This window comes from Aethalodelphis obliquidens, unplaced genomic scaffold, assembly GCF_003676395.1.
Source record: "Aethalodelphis obliquidens isolate GAN/ISIS:26980383/991018 unplaced genomic scaffold, ASM367639v1 scaffold16, whole genome shotgun sequence".
Lineage (NCBI taxonomy): Eukaryota > Metazoa > Chordata > Mammalia > Artiodactyla > Delphinidae > Aethalodelphis > Aethalodelphis obliquidens.
Window position 1 is genome coordinate 931,236 of NW_020837960.1, and position 22,258 is coordinate 953,493.

Consider the following 22,258-nt stretch of genomic DNA (forward strand, 5'->3'; position numbering starts at 1 on the left):
TGAAAGATTAACATTATCCAAGTGAAAATATTGTATTCACTATGTAGGGAAATTTGGGGCACTACACATGACATAGATAATGAGTCCGCTTTAAAAAATACAGGAATATGAAGCTTTGAAGTTTTTAGATAATAATCTCCTAAATAAGGAAAGAGTGACTATCTTTACCTATATTTAACAACTAAGCAAGTCATCAAAGCAAGAACACACTAGAAGGAATGCCATGTATATGATTCAATGAGTAATATTTTAAAATAAACATTATACTGATTTCTCATTTATATGTATCAGATAATGTGCTTATTAGGTGTAAGTAAGTTTATTGGAAAGAATATTTCCAAAAGATCTTGTCTTCACCAGCCTGGGTTAACAGATTTCACACATTTAACTGCAGATTATGATATAAATAGAAGATATTAATATACTGATATCAACTACTCCATAGAATTTTGCACTTGTTAAAATCAGATATAGAAAATTACATTTATAATTTTTATTTCATCTCTATTGAAATTCAATATGCATATAATAAAATGCCTCTTTTTTAATATACAGTTCAATGAGTTTTAGCAAGTGTATACAACATGAAACATCTGCTTTAATGAAGATATAGAATATATGAATGTACAATTTGTTTATCCGTTCATCTGTTGATAAACATTTGGGTTATTTTCAGTTTGGAGCTATTATGATTAAAGCTATGAAGAATGTTTATGTACAAGCTTTCTGTGGACCTTTTATTCCTTTTTTTTTTCTTTTGATAAATACTAAGAGAGGAATTGCTGAATCATACAGAAGGTACATAAGAAACTGCCAATCTAAAAAACATATTTTAATAATAACATTCAACAGTGTCAAGAGGGCTTTAATAAATATTAAGTAATCATCTATTACATGGCAAGCACAAGTTTGTGCATTGGGTATATAGAATTTAACAAGACACAGTCCCTGCCCTAAGGACATTCAGAGAGTATTGGAAACAACTCTTCCTTATGCATGTACCAAAAAAAAAAAAAAAAAAAAAAAAACACCCTGTATGCAATGTATTTGAGGAGACAATTCCTGTATAATTAGATATACTAAGCCCTAGGTCTGGCTCTGATATAAACTAGTTATTTAACTTTGAGAAGACTCTTCATATCTCCGAGATTTATTATCTCTAAAAAGACAAGATTTAAATAATCACTGTTATTTTCAAACACTAAAATAAATCTATAATTTATAATGAAAGTAACACAGCAACAATTTTCCAAATTTAACTCTAAATAAAGTTGATAACTTAAAGTTTCAAATTTTGAAGTAGTTGGTAGTTTTATTAGAGCTTAAGTGATAGGTTAATTTCTAATAAATATGAGAAGCATGAACTATTTCTTAAGGCATAATAGTTCATTGACCGAGCATTAGAACATCTATTGTATAAGAAATCATGTCAATGAGAAATTTGAAAATCTACTGCCCATTGAATCTCAACCAATCTAAAGTCTAGAAATAAAGACAAATTTTAACCAAACATAACAGAACAGTGAACTGAAAAAGAAAAACACTTAGCTTCCACTGGCTCCCAACATCACAATTTCCAGATGTCACATTTTAATGCTCTAGATACCAAATAAGCTGAAAACTGGTCTGTCCAGCATGTGTTAGTGAGATCTCTCCCTGCAAACAGTTCAAAAAGTGAGTACATTTGAAAATCAACAGAGGGTAAGTAGCCAAACTTATGTAAGAAATAAGAGTATAACAGTCCTTGTCCATCATTATGAAAATTTTTCAATTAATTCTTTCACATTTACAGGGAGGAAATTTCTTTTTTTTTCTCATAACAATTTAAACACCTTGAATGAAGAAAAGAGTTTGGTCTTATTTGTTTTGCTTTGTTCTGCTGATAACATCTTCATCTGTCATCAATCTCTGCCACCATGTTCACACTAAGACTAATTCCTAGAGGGCACTTGGTAATTGCCCTCCCCCCACATCCCAAGCAAAAAAGACACCAATTCTTTAAGAAAGCTGAGGATTCTGTCAAGAGCAAAAAGCACCAGGTGGAAAAGATTCATTAGAGGAAAAGATGAAGAATGGAAACTATCTTCCTCCCAGCATTTGAATAAGCATGCAAGTCAACACATTAATTAGAAGATTACCAAACAATGAATAATAAAATGATGACCGTCTGCCTTGGAGGTCTTAGAGTATTAGTTAATCATGAAATCAGAGCAGTACCCAGAGTCAGAACCAGCTGAGTTATTAGTCTGTGTAATCAGAGGCAAGTCAATTATCATTTTTCTATGCCTTATTTTCCCTATCAGAATAATAATGCTTGTTTTTTCACACAGGTTTATAATAGTTAACAGAAAAATCATAAAGAAATATTCATCTTTATGTAACATAGACTTTAGAAAATGATAACACATAGAGGTATTTTATATATTCTATGCCACATTACTATGTAAATGTAAAATAATCATTACTGTTATAATTTTAAATATAGATGCTATTTAAGATTTCTGGGTAGGATCAGCGAGTACTTCTTAGAGTAATAAAAGTTTTACATGAATTCTTGAACTACAAATTGAGCCCAAAAATGAGGCTAATTTTCCATCAGTGCTGGGTAGGCCTCATAAAATGATCCCAAAGTTCTTCTTTTTCTTTGTGAAAAAGAAGAACAAAAAGCGTTGCTCACCACATAATTCCACAAGAGTTAAGTCATAACCCATTGAGGTTGTCCACTGACAGCTCACCCTGAGAAGAATCAGTATAAACAACAGGATGAGGTGCTCTGTGCTTTGGAAAAACAAGCCCTTAGATTGTTAGAAGCACATCTCAGGAGAATTTCAATGACTCCAGATTCTTGAATCTTCCCATACATAAGAAAGCACTAAAATCATTAACCTGAGATGTCTGTTATTTGTGATTAGCTGTAATCTTTTACCAAGATGTATGCTTGACTGCAGGTATTCCCTATCCAAAAATCATATATAGACTGGCTTCTGGCTTCTCCAGAAAACTTCTGGAGCAGTTTTCTCAGAGCTGGCTGAGTGACTGTTTCCCAGGCTATAGTCCTCAGTAAGACCCTGTATAAAGCTTAAACTCACAACTCTTATGTTGTGCATCTTTCTTTAAGTTGACAACCTACAAAGCAACTGTAAAAAGCATATGACAGATAATCATCACATGCATATCATGAAAACAAATCTACTCTTGGATATGACCCTGAATCCATTATGTTACATCTATTTTTCTTGTGATCAACACTGGGGCAATTTCTACCTGGGAAAGTTTCATCCACCCAAGACATTAAACGAACCTTGTTTTTATACACTAATTGGTCAAGAATCATAGCAGAATGCCTACAAGACGGAAGAGGAAGTTGATTAGTTCCCCTCTTGCTCTCAGTTCTGTATTTAAGTACTTAAGTATTTGGGTCAGTTTTTGTTTTTGTTTTTGATTTTTGCGGTATGCAGGCCTCTCACTGTTGTGGCCTCTCCCGTTGTGGAGCACAGGCTCTGGACACGCATGCTCAGTGGTCATGGCTCACGAGCCTCGCCGCTCCATGGCATGTGGGATCTTCCTGGACCGGGGCACGAACCCGTGTCCCTGCATCGGCAGGCAGACTCTCAACCACTGTGTCACCAGGGAAGCCCTGGATTAGTTTTTGTTTTTCTGTTTTTTTTTTTTTAACTCGTGGTGTTCAATTTTACCATAGATTATTTAAGTCCATCCTCTGTCATCAACCTTATAATACTCCAGTGTGGAAACTAGGAGTAAGAGGAGGCCTTACTAGAATGAATATGCAGTGATTGTCTGTCTTAAGACTAACAAAAACAGTTGCATCATCTAGTTTGAAAACAAAAACCATGAATCTGTATGCTATCTGGTCTCTTCTTACACTCAGGGATCACATTAAGCCCATGGCTCACTAGGGTTAGCTGAGGCTAAGTATAGCCACACTATCTTTCCTTTACCCACTAGCCTCTCGTGAATAATAAATACCCAGTGCTGCTAGTAACCTTCTCTTTCACATATAAAATCTTTTCTCTTTTGCTTCAACTTTTCTTGACTTTTTATCTTTAATGAAAAATAAATAACGTATAATTCTTTAATAGTAATCCATGGTAGGTAGTTATTAAATTGAGTGAATTGTTTGACCCTTTCTAGGTTTGGATAATTTTTTTAAAAAATCAAGTTGAAACTTGCAGAAACCTTTAATCCATAAAGGAGGGAGGAGTGGAGACATCACTGGCATTCAAATGTAAAAATTATGAACTGTAAAAAGAATAAATGAGGCTTAAAAATGTGTTCGTACAGTGTCTCCAAACAGCATGGAGCCAAATGATTTTAAGATTTATTGTTTATTAAGCAGAGATGCCAATGAATAATAGTTACAATTTGGAAGATTCTTTTAAAAAAGGGAAGTAGCATTTTACTCTCTTTCTGCAATAATGCTGCATTATTTGGCTGATTTGGGATATTTCTGAAGGCAATTTTTGGTCTTCTTCCTGGTAACAGATCATTTCCTTTAGACAGACACACACCCAATGACATTTAAACAGTAACACGACAAAAAAAAAAAAAAAAGTAGTAACACGACATAAAAGTAGAGGTCTTCAAAAGCATAATCTATTTATTTGTGTTTCAAAGTATATAAAAATGGAAATGAAAAATATATAGAATTTATATATAGTATTAGATGCTACATCCTATTTAAATATATAGTCGAACAATATTTTCTAGAAAAATTTCACAAATAGAAACATGGTCCTATAATTACACAACTACTTTCTTTTGGAGAAGGGCATGATCTATTTTTACTCTCTCCAGAACATTCTGGCAGTCACTACCAAAACTGCATGGGCTTCACTTGGTAAGGATTTTGTTAAAAGGTGCATTACTAAGAAACAGTGAGTCACAAGTGGATGAATTTACCTTAAAGGCACAGAAATTTTATACAAAAAAGACTACAAGAACAATGGAATCTGGTTTCTTTGATTTCAGAGCTGACTCTCTTATAGCAAGAAAGAGTTTGACCTCAGGATAAGCTGCCTAAGAGAAGGTGGAGGAAAAATAAGATGGTGGATACCAGATATCAGGAAAGAAATATGAAAGAGCTAAATGGAACTATGCTCTGCAAATATGCTGTACTTTTTTTTTTTTGGCGGTACGGGGGCCTCTCACTGTTGTGGCCTCTTCCGTTGCAGAGCACAGGTTCCGGACGCACAGGCTCAGCGGCCATGGCTCACGGACCTAGCCTCTCCGTGGCATGTGGGATGTGGGATCTTCCTGGACCGGGGCACAAACCCATGTCTCCTGCATTGGCAGGTGGACTCTCAACCACTGCGCCACCAGGGAAGCCCCTGTACATTTTTAAAATATATTTTTCCTTAATATACTAGAGGAAATATTTAGGAAATAAAGTGCCACAGTTTATAAAATTAAGGTTATTTTCCTACATTTAAAATAAGTTGCAGGGGGCTTCCCTGGTGGTGCAGTGATTACGAATCCACCTGCCAATGCAGGGGACACGGGTTTGAGCCCTTGTCCTGGAAGATCCCACATGCCTCAGAGCAACTAAGCCCGTGTACCACAACTACTGACCCTGCACTCTAGAGCACACGAGCCACAGCTACTGAGCCTGCGTGCCACAACCGCTGAAGCCTTCACGCCTAGAGCCTGTGCTCCACAACAAGAGAAGCCACCACAATGAGAAGCCCACGCACTGCAATGAAGAGCAACCTCTGCTCCCCGCAACTGGAGAAAGCCCGTGCACAGCAATGAAGACCCAATGCAGCCAAAAATATTAAATAAAACAAATATTTTTTTTTAAATTGCAAATCAAAAGTATAATTCCTGTTCAACATGCCAACTTTATGGCTGAGTTTCTAAAATTTTCCTAAAATAAGTACAAAAAGTAAATAGTTGTGATGAGTTTGATAAGAGGAAGAAACATCACAAGTTGGCTAAAGGTGACTTAATTACTGGCAACTTTGACTTAATTATTGGCAACTTTGCTACTCCAGTATTCAAATAAAATAAAATTCTAAGTTCTGGGAAATAAATCTTTGTCTGGTTTTAGATTAAAAGCTTAGAAATGCATGAGGAAAAAAAAAAGGCAGGAATCTTTCCAAGGAAACCATTAACTTGTTTATTAGACTAATATAACCAGAAATAATTGCTAGGGGAAAATAGTGTGCTGGACTGATAGGCAGAGCAAAAGGCTGGGCTTCCACTTAAATTACACTCGTGGTCAGACTCAAATCCAAGTGGTGAGACTAGCAGGCAATATTAAAATCATCTACATTCTACTACAAATCTGGTTTCAACCTATGTCTCTTTGTAACATCCTACATAAATAAGTTTGAATATTTTAAAGATCCAAGAGAGATATGGAAAGAATCTTGTGAAGGGATAAGAGGAAAGTCATGAAATGGGAGGACAACCTGACATTTTCTGGAGGACCCTAATCCATCACACCAAAGTTCAGTGTCAAAAAGATATAAAATTAATCCCTTGTATCCCCTTTTCTTTTTCTTCTTTATTTTCCTATTGCCTTTCTCATCTTCTTGTCCTCTCCGTGTCAGCATTAATGTTATTGTCAGCAAAGGGGGTTTTCAAAGAGTGCTAAATCTTTAGTAGTAAATTATAATCAGGTAAATTGAACTTTTTGTTGAATTAACAGCAACACTATCATCATATCATATCATAGTACCTTTATCTTCATCGCAGTACTTTACAACATGCAATAATTTAATATTTTTGTAGTATTTATAGACTCTTCTACCTGTACATTATCTGAGTATCAGAGTAGTATTGCACTGAATGACATAAATAAATAGCTATGTGTGTTTATAAGTGTGTTGTATTAGAAATATCCATACTCAACATGAGGGACAGAAGTTTTTAAATCCTCCATGTGATAACTAATATTTGGTATAAAGGGATAGCTATAACCCAAAGATAAGTATCCTGGCATTTTTACATAATAGCTTTCCTTAGTACCCCACTAATTGTTTTAGAGTGTATCTGCTGTTTCCTTATCAATTGTATCCCTGGCATGTTATAGGAATCCAATTTCACTTATCTCATGCATAAATTATAGGCAACTTGGAATCAGCAAGGCACAATGTTGGACTTAAATAAAGGAAAGTGAGAGAATGTAAGAGACCGTGAGATGGCTAGACCTTGCGGCTGAATTGTAACGTAGTATACCACTAAATGTTTAACAGAATGAAGTAGAAGGAAAAGAGAGAGAATCATCTAAATATCCTTCTGTATATTTCATATGATATATGGGGAATAGGCTCAACTGAGAGAAAACTGGAATAGCTATTATGATTGTTGTCTCTGTAAAACATTTTGAAAGTTTGCCATCTAGAGTCAGACTTGGTACAAGTCCTCACCTGCTTTACTCTCACAGAAATCTTGATACTTCTCCCATTTGCTGTTTCCTCATCTCAGTAAATGGTATCATCATCCATCAAATTAAAAAAAAAGAAAAGTCACCACTGATTTCTGCCTTTACATCAACCCTCAGTTAAACTTATACCTATATCCACTCTTTTTTAGATTATTTTCCCATATAGGTATTGATTAGGGTATTGAGTAGAGTTCCCAGTGCTATACAGTGTGGTTTTTTTTTTGTTTTTTAAAAAAAAACAATCCCACACCATTTATTGTCATCTGGTAATAACATAAAGGTGAGCAAAACAATATGAATAAATGCTTTAGAACTACACTTCTAAAAAGCACACCTAAAAAATTGCACACCTAATTGTTGCCTTCTCAACAATTTCTCACTTCATTGATCATTTCTAGTTGGAGACACTTTGGAGCAGAGTAATGTTACCTCCTTTTAGCATGATCCAACCCAGTTGTTTTCTTGACTTTGTTTTAGAATGAATCTCTTCTGCATCATCTAATACGAGGTTCATATACTCATCAAAACCAATGATACAGCCCTCTATCCGCATATTCACTTGCTCATAAAGCCAGACCTGAATCCGAGATCTATTTTGCAAGTATCTGAAGATGAGATTGATTGGCTGCACCATCACCTTCTGCACCTTCTGGCCCTGGCCCCGATACGCCATGGTGGAAGCTCACAAAGACCACACTATCCTGCACACTCAGTGTGTTCTTTTCAATTATCTATTTTACATATAGTGGTGTGTATATGTCAATCCCGATCTCCCAATTTATCCCCCCCTTCCCCCTTGGTAACCATAAGTTTGTTTTCTATGTCTGTGACTCTATTTCAGTTTTGTAAATAAGTTCATTTGTACTATATTTTAGATTCCACATATAATTGATATCATAAGATATTTATCTTTCTCTGTCTGACTCTACTTTAAAATAAATCTCAAATCTATTTTCTTTTCTTCCTATCCATTACCACCACCCCAGTCCAGGCTCTCCTTGTCTCACTAGGAGTTCAATATTAACAGATAACCAGTCTTATGTACTCTACTCTTGCCCACAATGAAATCATTCTTGTCACAGTAGGATAATTTACTTTTAAAAATGTAAATCAGCACTCATCAGTTCCCTGACTGAAATTCTCCAATGACCTTCTGCAGCCTGAATAAAAACATTTTCCAAACTACAACTTTCAGTGTCTTGAATGATTTATTTCTACTTATTTCTCCCATTTCTTCTGTTACCTCAGTCTAAGACCACCTGTTTCATTATTTATTTTTGTCCTCTTACTTGAATGTAGGTTTCAAGTTCATAGTAATTGAAACATGTTATGTAATTATATATACATAATTTATATACATCTTATACATATTATTGATATATGATAAATGAGCAAATGAATCCATGCAAGTCAGTTCTCTGCCTTCTCTACAGTTCCTTATGACACTAAGAGACCAGCCACAGTGACTCCAAGGGAAGTGCCCTAAAACCACTTTTCAGTGACAACCACTTGTTCAGCTGGGACTCCAACCCAAAACTCTCCAGGCAAGACTGGACTGTGCTCTGCACACATTCCACTCTTGTACTTAAGAGTTTTATTATCATAATTGGCCTGGAAAATGGCAGAGACTAAGTAGCATTCTCTTATTTTAAGAGATGAGGCAACAAATCTAAAAAGGCATATTAGCATAAAGTGGCGCACTTTTGAAATATAGAGCTAATACATTGTTGAAAGTATATCTGTTCATTCATTCCATAGTCATTTATTATCTTACCAGACCATTTCAGGTTTTGTGGGCCCGGAGATATACAAAATTGGGGGTGAGGGATTCCTTTAATAAATACAAAAATTACTTTTTCAAGTTCCACTAAAGAGTGTGACTGTAAGAACACATGTCTAGGGTTTCTTCCTACTGTTTATGCAAATGAGGGGCCTGAAGTTTAAGTGTAATATGCTTGATGACAAATGGTGATCGGAGAGCCAACAAAACATTGTACCAGTCACTGGAATCAGTCGTGAAAGCTATCCCAGCTCTGAAAGAGGTGGTCAAAGGTGCAAAATTATAATAAATATCAAAATCGCTGGGGTCAAGTTAAGCCCAGGGTGTTTGGAAAGGACTAGGAAACTGGAGGACAGCTTGGGGAAGGCATTATGGAAGAAGTAACATTGTGACTGAGTGGTTTAGGTAAGACTTGTCCTGGCCAGGAAAATTGTCCTGGGAGGGGAGGGGAGAGGATGGTGTTAATGAAAATAAGATACAGCAGTGCATCAGACAGGGGCGATAGACTTTGCAAAAGTATCGAGATATAGAAGAGATTGGTAGACTTGTGAACTGTAAGTGCTTAGGTATCTGAGGAAGAAGCATCAAGCAATGATGAAATGATAGCAGAGAGCAGACATTGGTACAAAAGAAACTTTCATGTCACACTAAGGAGTCTGTTTTCTCCTGCAAGCCATTGAAGATGTTTAAACAGGGAAATGATGTGAGAAATACAAGTCTTGATAAGATTATTCCTTTGGTAATGTAGAAAATTGGTGGAAGCAGGGCAAGAGTGAAAGCAAGGGGAATAGATGAAATGCTATTGTTGTAACCAATGAGGAGGAAAATGATAAAGACCTTGAAATAAGGGGTTGAAAGGATACCTACTTCCGGTTCATGTTTTTCATTCAAAGATGAATAGTTTAAAGAACACAAAATGTAGTGGGAATTTTACCCTCATTAATAACAGGAACATTGGTAAATTGAGTATCCTGGCTAGTTGTCTCTGATCTGCTCCTACTGTGCCAACCTTGACAGTTAATCAAACCTCAGTTTTCTAGTCTGAGAGATGGTAGAACTGACCTAGATAATCTTTGAAGTTGCCTTGCAATTCTAAAATTCTATGGACTACACAGTTTTCCCCATTTCTATTATAGAGCTGTTATTTATTGCTCTTTTCTCTAAGTTAGGAAAAGAAAATGAGCTCATTAACTTGGAATTAATACTCCAGTTGTGCTGCCTTATATCTAGATTAAATGACCATAGGTGCATGGGTTTATCTCTGGAATTTATATCCTGTTCCATTGAACTATATTTCTGTTTTTGTGCCAGTACTATACTGTCTTGATTACTGTAGCTTTGTAGTATAATCTGAAGTCAGGGAGCCTGATTCCTCCAGCTCAGTTTTTCTTTGTTAAGATTTCTTTGGCTATTTGAGATCTTTTGTGTTTCCATACAAATTGTAAAATATTTTGTTCTAATTCTCTGAAAAATGCCATTGGTAATTTGATAGGGATTGTGACAAATATGTAGATTGCTTTGGATAGTATAGTCATTTTCACAATATCGTTTCTTCCAATCCAATAACATAGTATGTCTCTCCATCTGTTTGTGTCACCTTTGATTTCTTTCATCAGTATCTTATAGTTTTCTAAGTACAGGTTTTTTCCTCCTTAGGTAGGTTTATTCATAGGTATTTTATTGTTTATTATGTGATGGTAAATGGGATTGTTTCCTTGATTTCTCTTTTTGAAATTTGTTGTTAGTGTATAGGAATGCAAGAGATTTCTGTTCATTAATTTTGTATCCTGCAACTTTACCAAATTCATTGATTAGCTCTAGTAGTTTTCTGGTAGCCTCTTTAGGATTTTGTATGTATAGTATCAAGTCATCTGCAGTGACAGTTTTACTTCTTCTTTTCCAGTTTGGATTCCTTTTATTTCTTTTTCTTCTCTGATTTCTGTGGCTAGGACTTTCAAAACTTTGATGAATAATAGTAACAAGAGTGGACATCCTTGTCTTGGTCCTAGACTTAGAGGAAATGCTTTCAGTTTTTCACCATTGAGAATGATGTTTGCTGTAGGTTTGTCATATGTGGCCTTTATTATGTTGAGGTAGGTCCCCTCTATGCCCTGGAGTGTTTTTTTTTTTTTTAACATCTTTATTGGGGTATAATTGCTTTACAATGGTGTGTTAGTTTCTACTTTATAACAAAGTGAATCAGTTATACATATACATATGTTCCCATGTTTTTAACATAAATGGGTGTTGAATTTTGTCAAAAGCTTTTTCTGTATCCACTGAGATGATCATATGGTTTTTAGTCCTCAGTTTGTTCATGTGGTATCTCAAACTGATTGATTTGTGTATATTGAAAAATCCTTGCATCCCTGGGATAAATCCCACTTGATCATGGTGTACAATCTTTTTAATGTGTTGTTGGATTCAGTTTGCTAGTATTCTGTTGAGGATATTTGCATCTATGTTCATCAGTGTTATTGGCCTGTAATTTTCTTTTTTTGTGATATCTTTGTCTGGTTTCGGATTAAGAATGATGGTGACCCCACAGAATGAGCTTGGGAATGTTCTTTCCTCTGCAATTTTTTTGGAATACTTTGAGAAAGTGGTGTGAACTCTTCTCTAAATGTGTAATATAATTCACCTGTGAAGTTCTCTGGTCCTGGGTTTTTATTTGTTGAAAGATTTTAATCACAGTTTCAATTTCAGTACTTGTGATTGCTCTGTTCATATTTTCTATTTCTTCCTGGTTCAGTCTTGGAATGTTGTGCCTTTCAAAGAATTTGTCCATTTCTTCTAGGTTATCCATTTTATTGGTGTATAGTTGCCTGCAGTAGTCTCTTATGATCCTTTGTATTTCTGTGTTGACAGTTGTAACTTCTTTTTCATTACTAATTTTATTGATTTGAGTCCTCTCCCTTTTTTTCTTGATGAGTCTGGCTAAAAGTTCATCAATTTTGTTTATCTTTTCACAAAAGCAGCTTTTAGTTTCATTGATATTTTCTATTGTGTTCTTTGTTTCTATTCCATTTATTTCTTCTCTGTTCTTTATGATTTCTTTCCTTCTATTAATTTTGGGTTCTGGTTGTTCTTCTTTCTCTAGTTGCTTTAATTGTAAAGTTAGGTTGTTTATTTGAGATTCTTCTTATTTCTTGAGGTAAGATTGTATTCCTATAAACTTCCCTCTTAGAACTGCTTTTGATGTGTCCCATAGGTTTTGGATTGTGGTGTTTTCATTGTCATTTATCTCTGGGTACTTTTTGATTTCCTCTTTGATTTCTTCAGTGATCCGTTGGTTATTTAATAACATAGTGTTTAGCCCTCATGTGTTTGTGATTTTTACATTTTTTTCCTGAAATTGATTTCTAATCTCATAGCTTTGTGATCAGAAAAGTTGCTTGATATGATTTCAATTTTGGTATATTTACTGAGGCTTGATTTTTGGCCCCAGATGTGATCTACCCTGGAGAATGTTCCAGGTGCCCTTGAGAAAAAAATGTATTCTGCTGCTGTCACATGGAATGTCCTATAGTTATCAATAAAGCCTTTCTGTTCTAATCTGTCATTTAAGGCTGTGTTTCCTTATTAATTTTCTGTCTGTATGATCTGTCCATTGATGAAAGTGGGGTGTTAAAGTCCCTTACTATTATTGTGTTACTGTCGATTTCCCCTTTTATGGCTGTTAGCATTTGCCTTTGTATTGAGGTGCTCCTATTTTGGATGCATATATATTTACAATAATTATATCTTCTTCTTGGATTAATCCCTTGATCATTATGTGGTGTCATTCCTTTTTTTCTTATAACAGTCTTTATTTTAAAGTGTATTTTGTTTGATATGAGTATTGTTACTCCAGCTTTCTTTTGATTTCCATTTGCATGGAATACCTTTTTTGATCCCCTCACTTTTAATTTGTATGTGTCCCTAGGTCTGAAGTGGGACTCTTGTAGACAATATATATACAGGTCTTGTTTTTGTATCCATTCAGCCAGTTTATGTCTTTTGGTTGGAGCATTTAATCCATTTACATTTAAAGTAATTATCAACATGTATGTTGATATTTTTATTGCCATTTTTAAAATTGTTTTGGGTTTTTTTGTAGGTCTTTTTTCTTCCTTTTCTCTTTTGTTCTCTTCTCTTGTGGTTTGATAAGCATCTTTAGTGTTATGTTTGGGTTACTTTTTCTTTTTTGTGTGTGTATCTATTGTAGTTTTTTTGTTTGCATTTCCCATTTCCCCTTCCTAGAGAAGTTCCTTTAGCATTTGTTGTAAAGCTGGTTTGGTAGTGCTGAATTTTCTTTGTTTTTGCTTGTCTGTAAAGCTTTTGGTTTCTCTGTTGAATCTGAATGAGTGCCTTGCTGGGTAGAGTAATCTTGGTTGTAGGTTTTTTCCCTTTCATCACTTTAAATATATCATGCCACTCCCTTCTGGCCTGCAGAGTTTCTGCTGAAAAATGAGCTGATAACCTTATGGGGATTCCCTATCATGTTACTTGTTCTTTTCTCTTGTTGTTTAAATTTTTTTTTTGTATTTAATTTTTGTTAATTTGATTAATATGTGTCTCAGCATGTTTCTTCTTGGGTTTATCCTGTATGGGACTCTCTGCACTTCCTGGACTTGGGTTTATATTTCCTTTCCTATGTTAGGAATTTTTTTTTATTATAATTTCTTCAAATATATTCTCAGGCCCTTTCTCTTTTTCTTCTCCTTCTGAGACCCCTATAATTCAAATGTTGATGTATTTCATGTTGTCCCAGAGATCTCTGAGGCTGTCCTTATTTGTTTTCATGTTTTTTTCTTTATTCTGTTTCACAGCAGTGATTTCCACCATTCTGTCTTCTAGCTCACTTATCCATTCTTCTACCTCAGTTATTTTGCTATTGTTTGCTTCTAGTGTATTTTTCCATTTCAGTTATTGTATGTTCATCTCTGTTTATGTGTTCTTTATTTCATCCTGGTCTTCATTAAACATTTCTTATGTCTTCTCAATTCATGCCTCCATTCTTTTTCCAAGATCTTGGATCCTTTTTACTATCATTACTCTGAATACATTTTAAGGTAGATTGCCTATCTCCTCTTCATTTGGTTGTTATTGTAGGTTTTTTTCTTGCCTCTTTGTCTGCAAAATATTCATTTGTCACCTCATTTTATCAGATTTTCTGTGTTTGTGGTCTCCTTTCTGCAGGCTACAGGATCGCAATTTCTCTCGCTGCTGGTGTCTGCTCCCTGGTAGCTGAGGTTGGTCTAGAGGCTTGTGCCATTATCCCCTTGATAGAAGGTTTGACTGGTGTTGTGGTGCCCAAAGCCTGCCCTGGATATTGAGCAAGGCCTGCCCTTTGTTATGTGATTGCTACTGCCCTGGCAGGGGTGGAGTCTGATCCTTAGTTATTGGAGTAGAGACCCCCACATCTGTTTCTTAACTGTGTTTCTGATCTGTGGTGCAAAGTAGACAGGATTGGAGCACACCCACTGGAAGGGAATCCAGTGAGTATTCCTCCTCTGGAGTTGTTCACCTGTGAATGTGCTCTGTTGTGTCCCCTTTTGGCCATTGCGTGGGCTCACAAAGTACACTGTTGTTAACACTGCTCTTGGTCCCACCTTAACTGTGAGTATGCTGGCAATTGGCACTGGTGTCTCTCAGGCATTAATTTCACCAGGCCACCAGTGCAGATCCACTGAGGTCAGGTCCCAAGACTAGTAGTTGTGCACCTGGACCTGTTGTGGGAGGTATGGAGGAAACTTAGACATCTGACCCAACCACCATGAGTATATGCCCACAAAGCCCACAGATGCTAAAGTCAGACCTATCTCAGCTGCAGGAGTGCTTGTTGTCCATTTGGACATTCTGCAGATGCTGAATTTAGGAAGCCACCGGCAGAGGTGTAATTTTGTGGTTTGTGCAGCTGTGAGGAGGAATTTCAGCTCTTCTCCTTTAGTCACACAGCCCCTGGGGCTCAACTGTGGTTTCAGCCCCACCTCTGTGTGTGTTGCTCCCACCAGAGTCTCCTCCAGAAGTTGCATGAGCACAGAAGCCTATCAGGCAGGAAGGAACCGAGGCACCAATCAGGGAGAGCAGGCCACCCAGGTGGGAGAATGCTGGGGTAGCAATTGGAACGCACAAGTCCATCAGGTAGCAAATGGGGTGAGTGGGTAGCCCAGGTAGCTGGGGGGGACAGGGGTATGCAAGCCAGCTCCGGTGGGACCCCTCCCTAGTGCCAGTGGAGGAGGGGCCAATGCATGAGGAGAGTGACTGCAATGGTGGTCCTGCCCTTTTTGCATCACTCAACAGTAGTGCTTTGTTTCTGTGGTAGTCCAGGATTCCTCCTTGAGCATTCCCAATTGTGGAGCTCCCCACTCCTGTCACCTCAGGCTGTCTCTTCCCAGCCAACAGCATTCCCCTCACTGGGTCTGCTCTTCAAACCCCACATTCCAGCACGCAGTCCTTGTGTGCACTGGCAGACACCTGTCTCAGGCTGAGACATGCAGGGCTGTGGCATGGACCATCTGCATGGATATCACTCTGTACTGCCTGTCCCAGACTTGTTTCTGGGCTCTCCTCTAAGCCCCCAAAGTTCTCCTTCTGTCCCAGATGATCTCCCTGCTGGTAAGGGGGCTTTCCCAGGTGCAGGAAACTCTTCTCACCTTCAGCTCTCCACTAGGAGTTCAGGTCCCATCCTGCTTCCTCTCCTCTTCCTTTTCCCTTCTTGTTTCATTCATCCTACCCAGTTATGTGAGGATGTTTCTTGTCATTTTAGGTGTCCAAGGTCTTCTGCTACTGTTCAGCAGGTGCTCTGTGAGAATTTTTTCATTTGTAAATGTATTCTTGATGCATTTGTAGGGAGAGATGAACTCCATGTCCTCCTACCCCACCACCATCTTGGCAAGGCTCTCTTTTCCATTTAAAGTCTCTTCAACCTTTCTTGTACGGCTAGTCTAGTGGTGATGAACTTATCTTTTGCTTGTCTGGGAAACTCTTTATCTCTCCTTTAATTCTGAATGAAAACCTTCCCAGAAAGAATATTCTTGGTAGTAAATTTTTACTTTTCAGTACTTTGGAGTATTGTGCCAGTCCATTCTGAGATACAAAGTTTCTGCTGAAAAATCAGTGCATAGTCTTGAGGTTCTCTAGGTCATAGATGCTTTTTTTTTTTTCCTCTTACTGCTTTTAAGATCTCTCTTTACCTTTAAATTTTCACATTCTAATTATAATGTGTCTTGGTGTGGATCTCTTTAGGTTCCTATTGTTTGAGATTGTCTGTGCTTCCGGAGCATGAATGTCTGTTTCTTTCACTAGGTTAGAGAAATTTTCAGCCATTATTTCCTCATATAAGTTTTAATGTTCCTTTTCTTTCTTTTCTCCTTCTGGGATCCCTGTAATGTAAATGCTAGTATGCTTGATGAATTCCCAAAAGTCGCTTAACCTATTCTCATTTTTTAAATCTTTTTTTTCTCTTTTGCTATTCTGATTGGTTGATTTTCACTACCCTCTCTTCCAGATCACTGCATCTTCTAATCTACTGTTGATTCTCTCTAGTGTATTTTTCATTTCAGTTATTATGTTCTTCAGTTCTGATTGGTTCTTTTTTATATTTTCTATCTCTTTGTTGAAGTTCTCATTGCGTTCATCCATTCTTTTTTTTTTTTTTTTTAACCTGTGACTCATTTATTTTGTAACTGGAAGTTTGAACCTCTTAAATTCCCTCACCATCTTCACTCATCTCCTCAACTCCTCCTCTCTGGGAACCACCTGTTTTTTCTCTGTATCTATCAGTCTTTATCTGTTTTGTTTGTACATTTTTTTTAGATTCCACATATAAGTGTAATCATACAGTATTTGTCTTTCTCTGTTTGGCTTATTTCACTTAGCATAATACACTCTAGGTCCACCCATATTGCTGCAAATGATGAGATTTCATATTTTTATGATTCAGAAATATGCCATTGTATATATAAACCATATCTTCTTTATCCATTCATCTATCAGTGGTCACTTAGATTGCTTCCATATCTTGGTTATTGTAAATAATGCTGCAATATGTAATGAACATAGGGGTGCATATATCTTTTTGAATTAGTGTTTTCCTTTTCTTTGAATAAATACCCAGGTTTGGAATTGCTGTATCATATTGTAGTTCTACTTTTAACCTTTTTGAGGACCATCCATACTTTTTTCCATAATGGCTGCACCAATTACATTCCCACCAACAGTGCACAAGAGTCTGGTTTTCTCCACATCCTCACCAACCCTTTTTATCTGATGTCTTTTTGATAATAGCCATACTGACAGGTGTGTGGTGATATGTCACTGTGGCTGTGACTTGTATTTCCCTGATGATTAGTGATGTTGAGAATCTTTTCATGTGTCTATTGGCTATCTGTAGGTCTCCTTTGGAAAAATGTCTATTCAGGTCCTCTGTCCCTGCATTAATTTGTTTGCTAGTATTTTTTGATGTTGAGTTGTATGAGTTATATATATATATGTTTTGGATATCAACTCCACATCAGATATTTCATTTGTAAATATCTTCTTCCGTTCAGTAGGTGGCCTTCTCATTTTGTTGATAGTCCTTTCACTGTGCAAAAGCTCTTTAGTTTGATGTAGTCACATTTGTTTATTTTTTCTCTTCTTTTCCTTGCCTGAAGAAACAGAGCCAAAAATACCTTGCAAAACCAATGCCAATGCGTGTACTGTCTATGTTTTCTTCAAGGAGTTTTAAGTTTCAAGTAATACATTAAAATATATAATTCAGGGCTTCCCTGATGGAGCAGTGGTTGAGAGTCCGCCTGCCGATGCAGGGGACACGGGTTCGTGCCCCGGTCTGGGAAGATCCCACATGCCGTGGAGCGGCTGGGCCCGTGAGCCATGGCCGCTGAGCCTGCGCGTCCGGAGCCTGTGCTCCGCAACGGGAAAGGCCACAACAGTGAGAGGCCCACATACCGCAGAAAATCAAACTAAAGAGCGGTTGCATATATATATATATACATATATATATAATTCATACTTTGTATGATGAAAAAGTAGTCAAATTTGATTCTTTTGCATTTAGCTGTCCAGTTTTTCTAAACCTTTTATTGAGGAGGCAATCTTTTCTCCATTGTATATTCTTACTTCCTTTGTCATAGATTAATTGTTGATAAAAGTGTGGGTTCTTTTCTGAGCTCTCTGTTTTATTCCATTGATAGATGTGTCTGTGTTTGTGCCAGTAACATACTGTTTCTGATGACTACAGTTTTGCAGCATAGTTTGAATTCAGGGAGGGTATTACCTCCAGCTTTTTTCTTCCTCTAGATTGTTTTGGCTTTTAAGGCTTTTTCATGTTTCCAAAAATTTTAGAATGACTTCTCCCAGTTTTGTGAAAAACTTGGTTTGTGATTTGAAAGACATTGCATAAAATCTGTATGTAACCTTGATAGTATGGTCAGTTTAACAATATTAATTATTCCAGTCCATAAACAAGATCTATCTCTCCATTTGTTTGCATTGTCTTAAATATCTTTCATAGATATATTTTTCCAAGTACAGGTCTTTTACATCCTTTGTTAGATTTATTCCAGGTTATTTTATTTTTGATGCAACTGTAAATGAAATTGTTTTAAAATTTTCTCTGTCTGATAATTTGTTGTTAGTGTATAGAAATGCAACTGATTTTTTATACTAATTTTGTACCTGCAAGTTTCCTGAATTCATTGATATGTTCAAATGTTTTTTTTCATGGTGCCTTTAGTATTTTCTATACATATAGTATAATGTCATCTGCAGACAGTGACAACTTCACTTCTTCCTTTAGAATTTGGATGTATTTTATTTCTTTTTCTTTTCTGATTGCTGTTGTTAGGACTTCCAATACTATGTTGAATAAATGTTGCAAGACTGGGCATCCCTGTCTTATTCCTAATCATAAAAGTAATGCTTTCAACTTTTCACCATTGAGTATGATGTTAGCTGTGGGCTTGTCACACATGGTCTTTATTATATTCAGGTATGTTCCCTTGATATCCACTATGTGGAGAGTTTTTAAGATTAATATTGTTGAATTTTGTCAAAATATTTTCCTACATCTATTGAGATGATCATAATATTATTATACTTCAATTTGTAACTGTGGGGTATAACATGGTTTGACTTGCAGATATTGAATCATATTTGCATCCCTAAGATAAATCCCATTGGATCATGATGTATAATATTTTTAATGAATTGATAAATTTGGCTTGCTAATATTTTATTTAGGATTTTTGTTCTATGTGCATCAGTGATATTGGCCTATAATTTTCTTTTTTAGTAGTGTATTTGTCTAGTTTTGGATTCAGGGTGATGCTAAACTTTTGAATAAGTTGAGAACAATTTCCTCCTCTTCAATTTTGTGGAATAGTTTGAGAAGGATAGGTACTAGTTCTCCTTAATGTTTTTAGCAGAATTACCCTTGAAGCCAACTGGTCCTAGACTTTTTTGTTGTTGGAATTTTCTTTATTACTGATTCAAATTCATTACTGGTAATTGCTCTCTTTACAGTTTTTTTATTCTTACTGATTCATTCTTTGGAGATTGTACATTTCTAGAAGTTTGTTCATTTCTTTTAGGCTGTCTGTGTACTTGTTCATAGTTATCTATTATGATCCTTTGTATTTCTATGGTGTTGATTTTAATTTCTCCTTTTTCACTTCTAATTTTATTGAGTTGGCTCCTCTCTATTTTTTATTGATGAATATGGTTAACAGTTTATCAATTTTGTTTATCTTTTCAAAGAACCTGATCTTAGTTTCATTGACCTTTTCTATTGTTTTTTAGTCTCTATTTCATTTCTTTCTGCTCTGATCTTTATTATTATTTTGTTTTCTGCTAACTTTGTGTTTTGCTTTTCTTCTTTTTCCAGTTTCTTTAGATAAAATGTAAAATTGTTTATTTGAGGTTTTTCATGTTTCAAGAGATAGGCTTTTATTGCTATAAGCTTCTTTCTTAGAACTGTTTTTGCTAAATCCCATGGATTTCAGGTCATTGTGTTTTATTTTTCTTTTGTCTACAGTCATTATTGATATCCTCTTCGACTCATTTATAAGCCCATTGTGTTTTTCTTTTTTACTAGTATATTGTTAACCCTCCAAATTTTGTGTTTTTTTCAGTCTTTTTTCTTTTTGTTGATTTTTTCATCTCACACTATTGTGGTAAAAAATAATGCTTGATGTGATTTCAGTCTTCTTAAATTTATTAAGAAGACTTGTTTTGTGGACTAGAATATGATTTATTTTAGCGTATATTCCATGTGTACTTGAAAGCAATTTGTATTCTGCTGCTTTTGAATGGAATGTTTTATATATATATATCATATATCTTTCTAATGAGTCTTTTAAGGACAGTGTTTCTTTATTGATTTGCTATATGATCTATATATTGCTTTATATATATGATCTTTCCATTGATGTAAGTGGGGTGTTAAAGTACCCTACTATTATAGTGTTATCATAAATTTCTCCCATTATGTCTGTTAATATTTGCTTGATGTATTTAGGTGCCCCCAAGTTGGGTGCATATATAGTTACAACTGTTATATCTTCTGGTTGTAATGATCCTTTTTAACATTATGTAATACCTTCTTTTTCTCTTGTCTTTGTTTTAAAGTGTACTTTCTCTATAAAAGTATTGCTAACCTGGCTTTCTTTCCATTTCCATTTGCAAGGAGTAACTTTTTGCTTCCCCTCACATTCAGTCCATGTGTCTCTTTAGATATAAAGTGAGTCTCTTGTAGGAAGCATATAGATGGGTCTTGTTTTTACATAGTTAATGAATGTCTTTTTAAATTAATTTTTATTGCAGCATAGTTGTTTCACAATGTTGTGTTAGGTTCTGCTGTACAGCAAAGTGAATCAGTTTTACATATATATACATAACCACTCTTTTTTAGATTCTATTCCCATATAGGTCACAGCAGATTATTGAATAGAGTTTCCTGTGCTATATTGTGGACTCTTATTGGTTAGATGTTTCATATATAGTAGTGAGTATATGTCAATACAAATCTCTCAATTTATCTCTCCTCATATCCTTTCCCCTTTGGTAACCATAAGTTAGTTTCTTACATCTGTGACTCTATTTCTCTTTCATCAAAAGTCTCATTTGTATGACTTTTTTAGATTCCACATATAAGCAATATCATATATTTGTCATTCTATTTCTGACTTACTTCACTCAGTATGACAATCTCTAGCTTCATCCATTTTTCTGCAAATAGCTTTATTTCATTCTTTGCTGTGGCTGAGTAATATTCAGTTGTATATATGTACCACGTCTTCTTTATCTGTTCCTATGTTGATGGACATTTCAGTTGCTTCCAGGTCTTGGATGGTGTAAATGGTGCTACAAAGAATATTTAGATACATGTATCTTTTAGAATTATGGCTTTCTCCATGTTTGTAGAGGTTTGATGATGGTCATTCTGACTGGTATGAGGTGATACATTATTTTAGTTTTGATTTGCATTTATCTAATAGTGATGTTGAGATCATTTCACGTGCCTCTTGTCCATTTGAATGTCTTTGGAGAAATGTCTATTTAGATCTTCCACCCATTTGTTTGATTGGGTTGTTGGTTTTTATGATATTGAGCTGCATGAGCTGTTTGTATATTTTGGAGATTAATCCCTTGTTGATCACTTTGTTTCCAAATATTTTCTTCCATTCTGAGGATTTTCTTTTCATTTTGTTTATGGTTCCCTTTGCTGTGCAAACACTTTTAAGTTTCACTGAGTCCCATTTGTTTATTTTTGTTTTTATTTTCATTACTCTAGGAGGTGGATCTCTTTCTGCAATTTATGTCAGAGAGTGTTCTGCCTTTGTTTTCTTCTAAGAGTTTTAGAGTATCCAGTCTTACATTTAGGTCTTTAATCCATTTTGAGTTTATTTTTGTGTATGGTGTTAAGGTGTGTTTTAATTTCATTCTTTTACGTGTAGCTGTCCAGTTTGCACAAAACCACACATTGAAGAGACTGTGTTTTCTCCATTGTATATTCTTGCCTCCTTTGTCATAGATTAGGTGGCCATAGATGCATGGGTTTATCGCTGGTCTTTCTATCCTATTTC

At 35.7% G+C, this 22,258-nt stretch overlaps 1 pseudogene across 1 annotated transcript; it reads right to left on the bottom strand.

The window, feature by feature from the left end:
• Window positions 1-7,770: 7,770 nt before the first annotated feature.
• LOC113625813 (small nuclear ribonucleoprotein E pseudogene) lies at window positions 7,771-8,112 on the bottom strand (annotated as a pseudogene). Its single transcript, XR_003434891.1, has one exon. The product of XR_003434891.1 is annotated as a small nuclear ribonucleoprotein E pseudogene (transcript).
• Window positions 8,113-22,258: the final 14,146 nt, after the last annotated feature.